The 13,406-nt window shown below is 40.0% G+C and overlaps 1 protein-coding gene across 6 annotated transcripts in view; it reads right to left on the bottom strand.

The window, feature by feature from the left end:
- The window catches only part of CREB5 (cAMP responsive element binding protein 5), a 416,043-nt gene that overhangs the window by 338,115 nt on the left and 64,522 nt on the right, over nt 1-13,406 (bottom strand). The gene's annotated exons all lie outside the window — the stretch shown is intronic.

The raw sequence follows: 13,406 nt of genomic DNA, 5'->3' as shown, positions 1-13,406 counted from the left end.
ACTAATGTTGGATCGATAATGTAATCTAATCCGAGGCGGTTGGATCACTAGTGTAATCGGCACTGAGGTCAGGAGTTTGAGACCAGCCTGGCCATCATGGTGAAACCCTATCTTTACCCAAAATACAAAAATTAGCCGGGCGTGGTGGTGCACACCTGTAATCCCAGCTACTCTGGAGGCTGGGACAGGAGAGGCGTTTGAACCCGGGAGACAGAGGTTGCAGTGAGCCGAGATCGCGCCACGGCACTCCAGCCTGGGTGACAGAGCAAGACGCCGTCTCAAAAATAAACATCAGACACATGTTAAATTATACTGTAGTCTTTTCTTATGTAGCAGTTCAGTTTTTGTTTGTTTTGTTTTGTTTTTAAATAAAAATAGAGACAAAGTCTTGCTGTGTTGCCAGGCTGGTCTCAAACTCCTGAACTCAAGCAATCCTCTCACCTTGGCCTCCCAAAGTGCTGGGATTACAAGCGTGAGCCACCACACCCTGCTGTAGTTCAATTCTAAGGTGCATACTTTAGGCAAAAATTGAATGTAGTCAAAATTACCTTTGCAAATCCTCCCAAAAGCCAATGTAAGTATAGCATGCATGGTTTTGTGGTTACCAATCCACGCAGTAACATATATATATATTTAAAATCATAGGAGATACACGTTTAGTTATTTAAGTCACACAATTTAAATAATTTTCTATATCATACCCCCCCTCTTTTTTTTTGTACCATTTTTAGAGTTTGATTTGTACGTTGCTGCTAACAGTATATGGCTCTATTACTGAATTAAAACCTACTACTTCTACTGTGCACACAGGAAGTAATTTGCCTTCTTAAAATGCCACTTGTAGGTGATTCCAACAGGATTCACAAGTCACCTTGGACCCTGAAATAGGAAGTTCTGCTTGGAGTCATAGAATAATCACCCTTTGTCTGAAGGAAGCTTCATTATCTTTCAACCAAAACCAATTATATGGTACTTTGTATATTGTCACAGCTTTCCCCCACAAACACTAATGTTTTTGACAATATTCTTTGGGAAAATATATATATACTTTCACTTTTCTGAAGCACAAAGTGAAAAGACTTGCCCGAGATAACATTGTCAGTCAGATATTTTAAAGCAATATAAAGGAAATTTTAAAATGTAAACCTATTCAAACCACTATTTCTCACAATTATCCAACTTTCACAGAGCGATGCATTTTCACTCTCCATTTGGCCACCCATGAATACAGTGATTACCATAATTTTATAGCTTTCCTGTATTAAGCATATTGTTCAAAATCCTTTACTGTCTTATATTTAGAAGAAGAAAGAAGACACAAATATCTTTGGGATCTTTCTGCTTGCCCTTGTCTGGGGAGTGTTGAGCAATTAAAATAACTTCTCACATTTCACTGTTCATTTGATTTTGCCATCACTGATTGTAGAGCATCTCTCTTCCCCACTATGAATACTGAGAAGGTACTACTAAGTCTCAAAATAAGAGGTGACTTTAAAGCTCAGAAAATGATTTTGATCCAAGACAAAATAAACAACAGAGTTGTCGGGCTATCCATTAATTAACTACATCTTAGTTTTCTAGTAAATTCGTTTAAATGCTTTCCTGGAACTTCTCTGTCTCTGCAGCTTTCATCTGCCTGACCATTGCCAGATCATTTAATTGCTCCATGCCTAAGGTCCATACCTTAATAAGAGGGGTATAAAGACCAAACTTCAGCAACCGCATTCCTCGTCATATTGGCTATGGGGCCTGGTAGATATTTTCAAATTATGGAGAGATGTCTGTATATTTGTGTGTTGTTTGGAGGGTTTTTTTGGGAAAGTGTTACCGAAACTTCACTCTAATATTAAATATTATCTATTTATAAAATTATAAAATATAAAGTACTATTTTATTTGCCTAAGGTGAGTCTTTCTTGGATGCCACTTAAGAGTTTTAGTTGCTACTGCAGAATGTTATTCTTACCAGGTAACATTAGATGATGTGACAGTAAAATGAGAAAGTTTCATATACGCACATTTATGGCCTACATCTGAAAGTGGTCATTAATGATAACAATTAGACTAATGTCCAACAACAGAAATGATCAAGACTGGAAGTGCTACTGCTGAAAGTTTAAAGAGATTCATTAATAAGCCAAAGTAGGGAAGAGATTGACCAAGCCCAGACACTTAAGTATGAGGAAAAAGTATTTTTCTACCGTAATCCCAACTCCAAAAAGCCCTGGCCTACCAAAGTACTGACATTCCCCAGAAATTCAGGCCCATAATGCTAATACTTTGGCAATTCTGTCCGATATCAACATGGTTTGCCTTATCTTAATTAATGGCTGCATTTGCATATGAGCTACAGCAAATACCTTAGAATTACAGGATGATGCTGGTGCTTGAAGACAACGAAAGGCTCAGCCACACAGATTCTACTGTCTTAATTGAGTCTTCATGATGTGGATGATATGTTTAGAGGAATATGAGCAATCTAATCTGTTAGCCACTGAGATATGTCAGTATAAGAAATCATGCCTCAGAAGACACAAGTTGAGAAATACAGTCTGTCCTCAAATCACTTAGAGTTTAGTCATTGATAGGTTCTACTGGGTTACAATTGTTATGTTACTATTTTATTTTACAACATAAGTGAGTCTGTATCAATGTATTACATGCCACGGATCCCATGGACCAAATATGTTTTAGCAACATAATACTGGAATAAAAGTCTTCAAGTGGAATGGCAGTTGCTAAAATAAGTTTTCAGTGATTAATAAGGTCTGAAGTGAGTGGGTGTGTATTTGTAAGTGTGTGAACTTCAACTGCTTTATTCTGATGCCCTGCAGTTCCCACATTTAGCCCTCTGCAAACAGCATTCTCTTGCTAATTCCTTTCTGTGTAGGTGTTTGCAATAGTTTTTCTAAATGGTACCTCTCTACCATGTAGGCTTTATTACTTTTATCAACGAGTATGATCTGGTCTAGTGTATTAGTCAAGAGCCATGGTTTATTTTTATGGTCTATTATTATGGTTCTTTTCTAGCACATATTGTAATAATTATTCTCTCAAACAGACTCTTATTAAATAAAGCCCTGCATAGATTCTTTAACCATTCATCAGGTGGGGGCAAATTACTCAGACAGGATTTGAACGAGGCTGTTCTCCCTGAGTCCTCATCCTCTCATTTCCCATTCAGTTGTTTTACTGGCTTGGATTTTTTAACGAACCAAGTTTTGCTTGGCAACTGCCATACCCTAGGCTCCACTGCATAGAGCTTACATAGTAGGCGTTCAATAAATATTTGTGGAATGGATAATGATCCTGAATCATCACAATACACTGCCCCAAACAGCTTGCCCATTCTCTACTCCTGAGGCAGTGGTTTTCAAACAATGTTTGCCCTGAATCAAATTATTGGTGAGGTAAGTACTTTTGGGGATCACTCAGTCTACCTGTTGACAGTTATGGCCAGAGAAGAAATCTCTCCAGATTTCATGGAAAAAAGTCAAAGGTGCTTTCAGTAGAAACAATGAGTGAATCTAATTTTATTCAATCTCACAAGTAAATGTATTAATTCATTATAAATTGTCTGTTAATGTTGCCATGGACATTGGCATCATTAAAGTTCAGTCTATTAACCACATGTGGGCTGAGCATGACCCCCATGAAGCAACCTTTGAAAGACACTGAGTAGTCCGATACCTTTGGTTAGACACTGTCATAATTGTGGCAGATGCTGCCTCATCATTTAATATTTTCTAAACGGTACTCATTTTTGTTCCTCTTTTCCAAAATTCAGAATCAACAGTCAACTAGAAAAAAATGCCTCCTGATTTTAATTTCCTTCAAATTTGAGGAAGATAACAAAAAAACTCTGATAACAAATCCTAATAGCACATAAAGTGAGTTGAGGTTTTTCATGGTTGACAAAGAGATGACAAGCTTGATTTACAATTCAAACCCTCGACTGCCACTGGATTCCTCTGGCCTCGCAATGAGCAAGAATCTCTTTCATTGTTCAGTGTTTGACCCCACAAATTCCTGGTCTAAAATGGGAAATCGTCCACAATGTCTCATGCAATCCATTCAAATGCTTTGCCAGCCATTTAGGGATATACTTGGAAATACCATTTCATGAAAGGCAAACACTGCAAAAAGCAAATGATACTGAAACGTGGACAGCCTACACAATATACTGTAAATACCTATTGTAAACTTAAGGGTAACAACTAAGCCCAGAGGGGGGAAAAATTGACATCATCTGGTTTGCTGTAATCAGCCAAGAGTGATGCTTGCCCATGTAAATTGTAGAAAGCCATTACTAATCCCTAGTTAACATCAAACTCTAATCTTAGTGGGATGGCACAAGTTTCCTCCATTCACAGCAGATGGACTCATACAGTGATACGGAATTTGCAATAATAAATAGTAAGACACTAAAAGGGCTGTTCTAATCTGAAAGCCTGGCATGTACTCTTATAAATACCAAAAGTTATGGGAACTTCAAACCTACAAACTGATATCGTGAGTATCAGTGAGCACTAACAATGTGGCTGTGTCCCTGTCACCTCTGATATTGTTAACCTGGAAATGAATGCATTATAAATCTGAAAGGGGGGGCTTGAATTTTATTCATGATATTGACAACATTTATCAGCATTTATCACTCTACTGTGAGTGTGGGAAGAGCCTTCTTGGCAGGACTCACACGAAACAGATCTTCCTGCTTTGTTGAGCTTATGAGACCTCAAAAGGTTTCTAGAGGAGGAAACTGGACCTTCCTGAAATACCAAAAACAGCTGGAAAACAGGAGCACCTTGAGTCAGTCACACTGTATGACACTCCACATCAACCCTGCTTTCTTCCTAGGAACAAATGTTGTTTATTAATTAAATTAGTTAAGGCCATGGCCAATTTGCACTTCGTGTTTCTGAAACAAAGCAAATATTTATCTCAATACATCTGTCAGAAGGGCAAGGGGACACACACAATAATAACCCAACACACATTCACCAAAAACACACTCTCGATTTATTTTCTTCAAAGATGCCTGGTTCTACTTTCAAAGCAAGGATGCAGGTAGGTTATCCCCACATGTGGCTAGCTGTTGGGAAGGAATTGCATATGCAATTTGGAGCTAAGAATTTCTTTCTTTGGGAGGGATATTGCATCTTTCATTATCTTATTTGCTCATCTGCAAAACAGTGCCATTGTAGTAAAACACTGTAGAACAGGACCATTCAAAGAGGTATTATGTGAAAACATAACTATTGGAAGCTAACTGTAAATTAAGAGAAAAGTAAGCCCTCTGGATTTCAAATATATCTTTATTTTTCAAACCTGAATATTGTAACTTTCCACAGAAAAATAAACACCTTGAATTTCAGTCCAAGAAAATCAATTACTTTGTGTTTGCCTTTGTATCTTTCTGTGTGTCTGTGTGTGTCTCTCTCTCTTTCTGTGGGCATCTTCCCTCTGTCTCTTTGCATGTCTATTTCTCCATGTGTGCCTTTCTCTCCTCTCTTTGTGTGTTTGTCTCTTTATGTCTGTCTGTCTGTCTCACACAGACACACGCATATACTCATTTTATCAGTAGTGTTCTTACCAGCGTTACTGGTAAAAGGATCTCGTGGTCTTGTTTCCTGTTGCGGTGTTATTCTTGAAGCGGGCTGCAGTCAGAATCTGAATTTCATTGGGCTATTATTATTTGCAGCTGTGTGACCTTTTTAACCCTGCTTTAAAAGTGACATTTCAGCCCTCAAGCTTGAAACGCCTGAATGCTACAAGGTTTTCAAACCAGAGATTTACACAGGGAACAAGACCAAGAGTGGGGCTGTACCTTATAAGTGAACATTTCACCAGAACTTGGCGTGAAGAGGGTGTGTTCCTGGGCAGTTTAGAGCCAGTAGTCTCCCCCGGAAGGCCTGAACTTGACACATAACACTGCGGTTAAAGATTACTATTCTGTTCAAACCAGAAGAATATCCCTGTTCTTCAAAGATATTTGCCATCCCCTGGTATCCCAAAAGCTCAGAATCCTACAACCTGAATCACAGCCCCCTTTGGGATTGCGTCACACTTTATATTATGCTTAGAGGCTGTCAGAAGTTCCCTTCCAATGAGGCCCACTGCTCCCAGGAGGAACGATTTCCAAACAGCTTTTGTCTCTGGAAACTAACCCGGGTCTTACTTCCCAGAGGGGGCCGTAACAGGAGAGAGTGCTGGGGGCTCACGTCCTCTCACGTACTTCTGCAGAGGTTCGTGGTTTTATTTATGTGGCGTTTATGCTGTGTATAGAAAAACATTCCAGTGGGATTGGGTTCTCATATGTTAGATTCCTCTTTCTTTCTTTTTTTTAAATTTTCCATATGTTTCTTTAGATAGGAGGTCTTTTTTCAAAGTTACTGGCTAATTCTGATTTTTGTTTCACATAATCCTGTCTTATAGCTTTCCTCTCTATGGGTTCAATAGTTCAGAACATACTTGGTAATAAGCACTTGTGTGAAGCATGAGAGGTGCAATGTTGAGTAAGTCGCTGAATGCGTATGAACTGCATTTAGGTCCTTGTCCCCTTGTTACCATCCAGTACAATATACTTTCTTGCAGAAGACATCACATCTCTAAAACAAAAGTTTATTTGACATGTGTGTGGTTAACAAAACACAAGTGTAGAGATTCTTAGGTTTTGAAGGAAATATTGAATGTAACCAAATAATTTAGCTTGTTTCTAATGGGACTAAACATAACCTCAGAAAACATGCTGACTGGTGGCAAACTCTCTTCCTTTTTACCTGCTCTCACTGTGCGCAAAAAGGAAAGAAAACAAAAAAGAAAAATTAGATCAAAACATAGCCAAGGTTTAGGTCGACCCTGTCATCTCTATTTTTCCAGAAAAGAAAGTATTTCATTGTAATTTAAAATAACTGCCCCCATGAACTCCTGAGAGAAAAGACTATGATAGCAAAGAAATTCAGTGCAAAACTGGATCTATTCTTCATATTGATGGAAAGCAGCTTGCCTTTTGGAAAATCTAAGAAAAAGGTCAGCAGTATAGTTTTCTCTTCTCCCTTTGTGCCCTACTACAGTAAAATTTGCCTCTTTAGAATTGGAACACGTTCCCAAATGGTACTACTCTGCCTCTAGATAGATACTTTTTAATGTAGTTTGAGTGCATTTGATTTTTAAACAATTTTCATGTAAAATAAATATCTTTAAATATTCTTAAGAGTCACAACTTTTTAGTCTAGTCTTAGTTTTCTTTTCACACATGCAGATGATTTTTATTGGATAATGTGGGGGGGGTTGGATTTTTATTCTAGATAAGTATCTATATCTTCAGCAACAATATACATTTGGTCCATCCAATGTACGGGCTGAAGTCATACTCAAAACATCTGAAAATTTGTCTTTTTCTGCATGAATGTGAGCTACCACATGTGAGACTGCATCAAGCCCAGTGATGCCCAAGCCAGACCACTCTGCTTTCGGTGAAACCAGGAAGAGACTATTTCATCTTACTATTAACTCCTATGATTACCACTACTGACTTCCTCTTGAAAGACATTTGAGAATGATGGTGTCATACTGGGTGCTTTTTTCCCATGACCCCAGCAGTAAGCTGGGGCATTCCCAGGTTGTATTCTAAAGTAGCCAGCAGTTGTGTTCTGAGCCTGAGACAGCTCACGAATATACCGAAACCTTGATTCAGATTCCTCACACATTCTGCTTCAAATGTCAAGTGTGTGAACATTTGACAGTACTAGGAGGTCACTTAAAGGCCATGTTAAGGCAAAAATCTTATGCCATCTGAAGATTCTCTCATCATTCGAACAAGGTTCTCTTTCTAAATGTTAGCAAAAGGCACATTTCATCTGCCTGCCTGGAAAAGGCATCATTTCCTTGGGTGGCCCAGTAAGGGGATTTGGAAATATGTGAAACCAATTATTGGCTGCTATTATTAGAAGGGGGTCACCCTGGCATTTAGTGGGAAGGGGCCCGGGATATGGGATATTCTGCAATGCACAGAATGACTGGTTCTGTGCAACACTGGAGTCTCCTGATCTGATAGCCAATAGTGTGGCTTCTGCAAGAATAATTAGAGTATAAGTACCCACAACTGCCTCGCCCATGCCACCCACTTTAGGGTAAAAGGCAGATTAAGAATAAGACAACAGGATGAGTGAGACAATGAAAACAAAGACCACATACAGAAGAGGAGATGAAAGGAAGGGACTAAGTGCGTCCCCACCTCTTTATACTTTTCCAAGAGCTCTGAAAAACTCGGGCAAAGTTAAGCTTATGACAAGGCCAGATTCAATGCCAATTAAAACTTTATGAATATTCAAAAAAGTATGTGAAATTATCATTCCCTGTCAGTGTGAGGGAGGGCTGGGGTCTGTTGCCAACATTTAAGCTAAGCATAAGCATACCCTTGCAGATTCAGTCCGTAGAGGAGAGAGATGACTAAGCTGGTATCAATTAGGGTGGCTTTTTCTAGGTAAATTATCTGGTTTGGCCACCTACAGCTCCCACTGTCCAGATAACTTAACCTTTATCTACAGCAGTGTTGACTCAACAGTAGCAAAAGAAAGAGTTGCCCCAACATACAAATATATCTCCTACTCCAATGCCTTACCACTTGTGATAATTGCTTTGTTGATTTTCTATTATTACTGAGAGGACAGCTCCATCATAGAGAACGTGTTTTCCTTTCTTTTTTTATACTTAAATAGAAAACATCACAAGCTTCTAAATTCTGCTTTAACGTTGCTGGCACCATTAGCCCTCCGCTCACAGAATACTTATTAGGGAAACTTTTGCCTCTTAACCAACTTCTCAGTAAGAAAGCTTAATCAGTCCAAAAGAGCAAAAATACACACACATATACATATTTTTTTCTTTTGGCCTGTTTTCTTATTGAGAAGTTTATATATAATATATATAAATATGTATATATATTCACACACTTTACAGGGATCCTTTCATCCTGATAAACAAGCTCAAGACTCAAAACTCATGCCTAGCTCGTATTGTACCATGAGGAGGATACTGATCTCATAAGGAAGCAACTACAAAACTCTTGGCCCACCTTTCTGCACAAGGTTCACCAGAGTGAAGGATCATTAAATATGTTTAAAGTGCAGAAATAAGCTGTGTGGGGTTTTGTGGGGTTTGTTTGTCTGTTTGTTTTGAGACATGGTCTTTCTCTGTCACTCAGGCTGGAGTGATCACAGCTCACTGTGGCCTCAAACTCCAGGGCTCAAGGGACCCTCCCACCTCAGCCTCTCAAATAGTTGGGACACCACAGGTGTGCACCACCACACCCAGCTAATTTTTTACTTTTTGTAGAGATAGGGTCTCCCTGTGTTGCCCAGGCTGGTCTCAAACTCCCGGGCTCAAGCAATACTGCTGCCTCATCTTCCCAAAGTGCTGGGATTATAGGTGTGAGCCACCATGCCCAGCTAATAAGCTGTGTTTTGGGGGATTCCTAGATTATTTCCATGGACTAGAAAAGTCCTTCATATCTTTCTCAACTTCCTACTAAACAAAGAATCACTCACTAAAGCCTGCAAATCCACTAAAACACTCTGGAAAAAGCACATGGAAGGAAAAGACCTTTTCCTTGAACCCCACCACCCACGAGAGGTTAACACTGTGCCAGACTCCAATTCATCAAAAGGTCCAAGCCATTAATAAACAAACGCAGGGCCTTCTCTTTTTCTGCCCCAGGGCTCAGGACCCCAAACAACAGCACCATTTCCGAATCCACACTTCAAGTCAGCATGAAAAGGGAAAGAGGATTTCTTTAAATGCCCCTGTGCTCCCAAACCTAGGAGCCCTTCCTACGCATGAACGTGGTCTCTTTGCTCAGGGGAGTGTAGATCATATGCTGGGAAAAACCCAGAACCTGGACCCTTCTGAAAGAGAAAGAAAAAAGGGGAAGAGGGTGCAGGCAGCACCCAGTGGGGACGTTGGAGAAGGCCTATGAGACATGCCTATTGAAAGGCTGAAGAAAGGGGAAGGGAAAAGGCCAGCCCCCAAATCCACACTGGGAAATTGTGGCTGCCCTTGATGGGGTATTGTTCACAAACTGCTTCAGGGAAAGTGGCCTGTGGACAGTGATTGATTACCCACCACAGTGAACTTGTTCAAATACGATTCAACTTGGGCACACACCAGGGGCAGAATCAGAAACCAAGGACACAGGTCTCATTCATTCATTTCTTCCCCACATCGTCACTGAGCACCTACCATGCATGAGGCCCCATGCTAGGAAGAATGAAGGCTTGGCACAAACAGTTCCTGCCCTCTGGGCAATGATTCTCCAGAAGGAAAGGGAAGTGTACCCAGATGTCTATGGTGGAAAAGCAGAATTTTAATGGCCATAAAGTACTTTTAGTAAAGTGCTTTGAGAGTTCAGAGGCCATGAGAAAGCAAAACTGTTTCATTAACTACATAAAATATCATATCATCTCCTCTTTCACAGCTAAATATTTCTCATAATAGGATGCCAGTTCAAGCTGCACACACATATATAACCCCTGGAGCAATCTTTTAATTCTTTTGGAAGTGGGATTTTGTTTGTTTTTAAAATTTAGGCTTTATTTTGCTTTTAATGCTGAAAAGTAAAACTGCATTATTTATGGTAAACCTAATATCGTGATTGGTAAACCAGATTTTATGTTAGAAAAGAAACAATTAAATCTCCTTTGCTCATTAGCTGTGGGATCTTAGGCAAGTTACTTAACTCCTCTGAATATTAATTTTCCCCTATAAAAAGAGACTATAGGTGATATAGATTTTATCTGACTCAGGGATGTTGGGAGGATCAAGTGGGATATTTGGGAAAGCACTTCATAAACTGCAAAGCACTGTGAAATGTTGGTTGCTGTTTTTATAGTACAGTCAACTTGCAGACATGGAGTTGCAGAGGTGGCGCATGGCACAGAGTTATGTATACATTTGGTGGCATATGTGGAGAGATTGAAGATTCCAAAGGATGTTGAAGGTAATGTTTTTTAAAGAGATCCTGACTTGATGATTCTCTGATAATCCAGCAATTATCAAGCAAATCCTGATCTGCCAACTTTTTACTTGAAGGCTGCCAAGTAGAATTATTTTGTCTTCTATATGATCTCGAGAAGGACCTCGGAAACAGGTCTGTGTTCCAACTTGGCTCTGCCACATACCAGCCAACCTATAAGCTTGGGTAGGTTTGGTCTGTTCATTTGTTTTTCATTCCACTGTGTTGGGCTCTTTTACAACAATGACAATACCTACTTCCCACAGTTGTTATAAAAGTTAAATAACTGCCAGACTAAGACGGGTTTAATAGGTCACTTGACTCTGGGGTGAAGTTTGGCTGTTGGTGGCTGAGCAAGCCAGGGAAGAGGGACTCCTCACCCTGGGCTTGGAGGGGCTGGAGATGGAGCTGCACGTGTCTGTTTTCCTTCCTGAAGACAGCTCCTAGCCATAGAATGCAAGTAAAGTGCTTTGCTGGCAAGGCCACATCCCCATATGTGCCTGGCTACCCTGTCCCTGCAATCTGAACCCCAGCCAGGCAGGAAGAAAGGAGAGTTCAGAAGACACCTGGATAAGATGAGAAACTCAGCCTTCTTATCAGTAGGTGCTTTAGGCTTACCTGGAGGCATGGGAAATAAGACTGACACAGATTGTGACACCCTCTTTATACCCACTCTCCACTTGAACTATTGAAAAAACAGTCAAATCTTCTTCTCATTATTACATTTTCCTTAGTACACTACATTTTCTTAATCTTAACACTTATTCTTATTTTCACTCTTCCTTATTTTTTTCTTTTCTTTCTCTCCCTTTATTCCCCAAATATCCCATGTGATATTTAATTTTTAAAATGCTACTTTTTCTAAAAAATAGAGATGGGGTCTCACTATGTTACCCAGAAGGCTCTTGAACTCCTGGACTCAAACAATCCTCCCACCTCAGCCTCCCGAACTGCTGGGATTATAGGCATGAGCCACTACGCCTGGCCTAAAAAAACAAAAAAAAAAAACAAAAAAAACTTCTGAATAATGCATGAAGTGTTAGTTAGCTGTGAAAAAAAGGAAGTCATAATATAATCAATGATCTGGTCATTTCAGCCTCTTGAGAAAATGGAGAGATGACGTCTCCATAATAGCAACATTTCCTAACTTGGGGCACTGGGGAGTTAAAGATGAATAATCCAATACCTCTGTCCCTAAAAATCTGGTCACCTCCCAATGCAGAAAGGTTTATATATGTGGAAAGCCTAACAGATTTTGAATTTTTTAATGCTTGGGAGTAGTCAAAATTTTATTTAATGAAAGCATATCTTTCACATACCATCACATCCTATGTGTCAGGCGTTTTTAATCTCAAAGAAGTGTTTTCCATCAAGGCTGAAAGAAAGCGTTGATTAGACAGAGCTTTGATTTATCTCCTCCACTAAGTGCCTCTGTAGGAAACACAGCACAGGGTAAAGCCGTTAGAATATGAGTTAGGGTGCCAAAATTCCCAGTTATTTCCAAAGCCCTCAGTGTTCCTATCCCCCTTTTCAATACTGACATCAAAGGATTTCTGGTCTTCTTGAAGTGATAGCATTATTTAAATAGTGACATCAAGTTAATGTTTGGAAGATGCCTCAAGGACCTTAAACGCAGTTCTACGTAGTAGTATGATCGTTATTTCCTCATCCGTCCTCTACTGTTTCCAAAGAAACAGAAAAAACCACTCACACAAACACACACAAAAATCCTCCGGACACCCCAGTTAACTAGTGTCTCCTTCCTTCGCAAACCACCAATCAGCCAGTCATCGGGCAAACAGCTCAAGCACCAGGCAAGGAAAACATGTTATTTTTCTGGGCAAGCCTTAACTTCACTGCCTACAAAACACAGCCCCACGGGGCACATCCCACACATGGGGAGAGCAAGACTCCCATCTCGCATTTGAAACCAATAGTTACCAGTCAACACCCGCGGAAACTGAGGTCAGGATTCCCCAGCACGCACCCTGAAGTCCAAACTCACTTATTCTCCAGATTTCCTACACAGACCAGTCCTGACATCCCAAGCCATTCCTGAAATCCCTCTCCTACTAGTAATACTCAAAGAAAGTTCCAAAAAGAGTAGCTTAAGAGAAAACTTCCCCTCTCCACAGAGCCTCATTCCCCAGCTGCCCAACACCCAGCAGACTTCTCAGAGGGAGAGAATTTGCTCGGTATCAGCACTGGATGCCCTCTGAAACAGGAGAGTCAGTGGAGTAAGGTAAGAAAAGAAAGCAAAATCAAACAACAAAACCAGGCTTCAGATAGTCTGTTAAAAAATGAGGCTGTCAGGAGCCAAATTCCACAGTGCACAAAAGCCACTTAAAGGCACACCCTAAAACACTCGCTAGAAATCTTCAAAGTACAAGGGAGGC

Source organism: Pan troglodytes, chromosome 6, assembly GCF_028858775.2.
Source record: "Pan troglodytes isolate AG18354 chromosome 6, NHGRI_mPanTro3-v2.0_pri, whole genome shotgun sequence".
Lineage (NCBI taxonomy): Eukaryota > Metazoa > Chordata > Mammalia > Primates > Hominidae > Pan > Pan troglodytes.
Note: the sequence above shows the minus strand (reverse complement) of the source record. Positions and strands in the feature narration are given on the sequence as shown.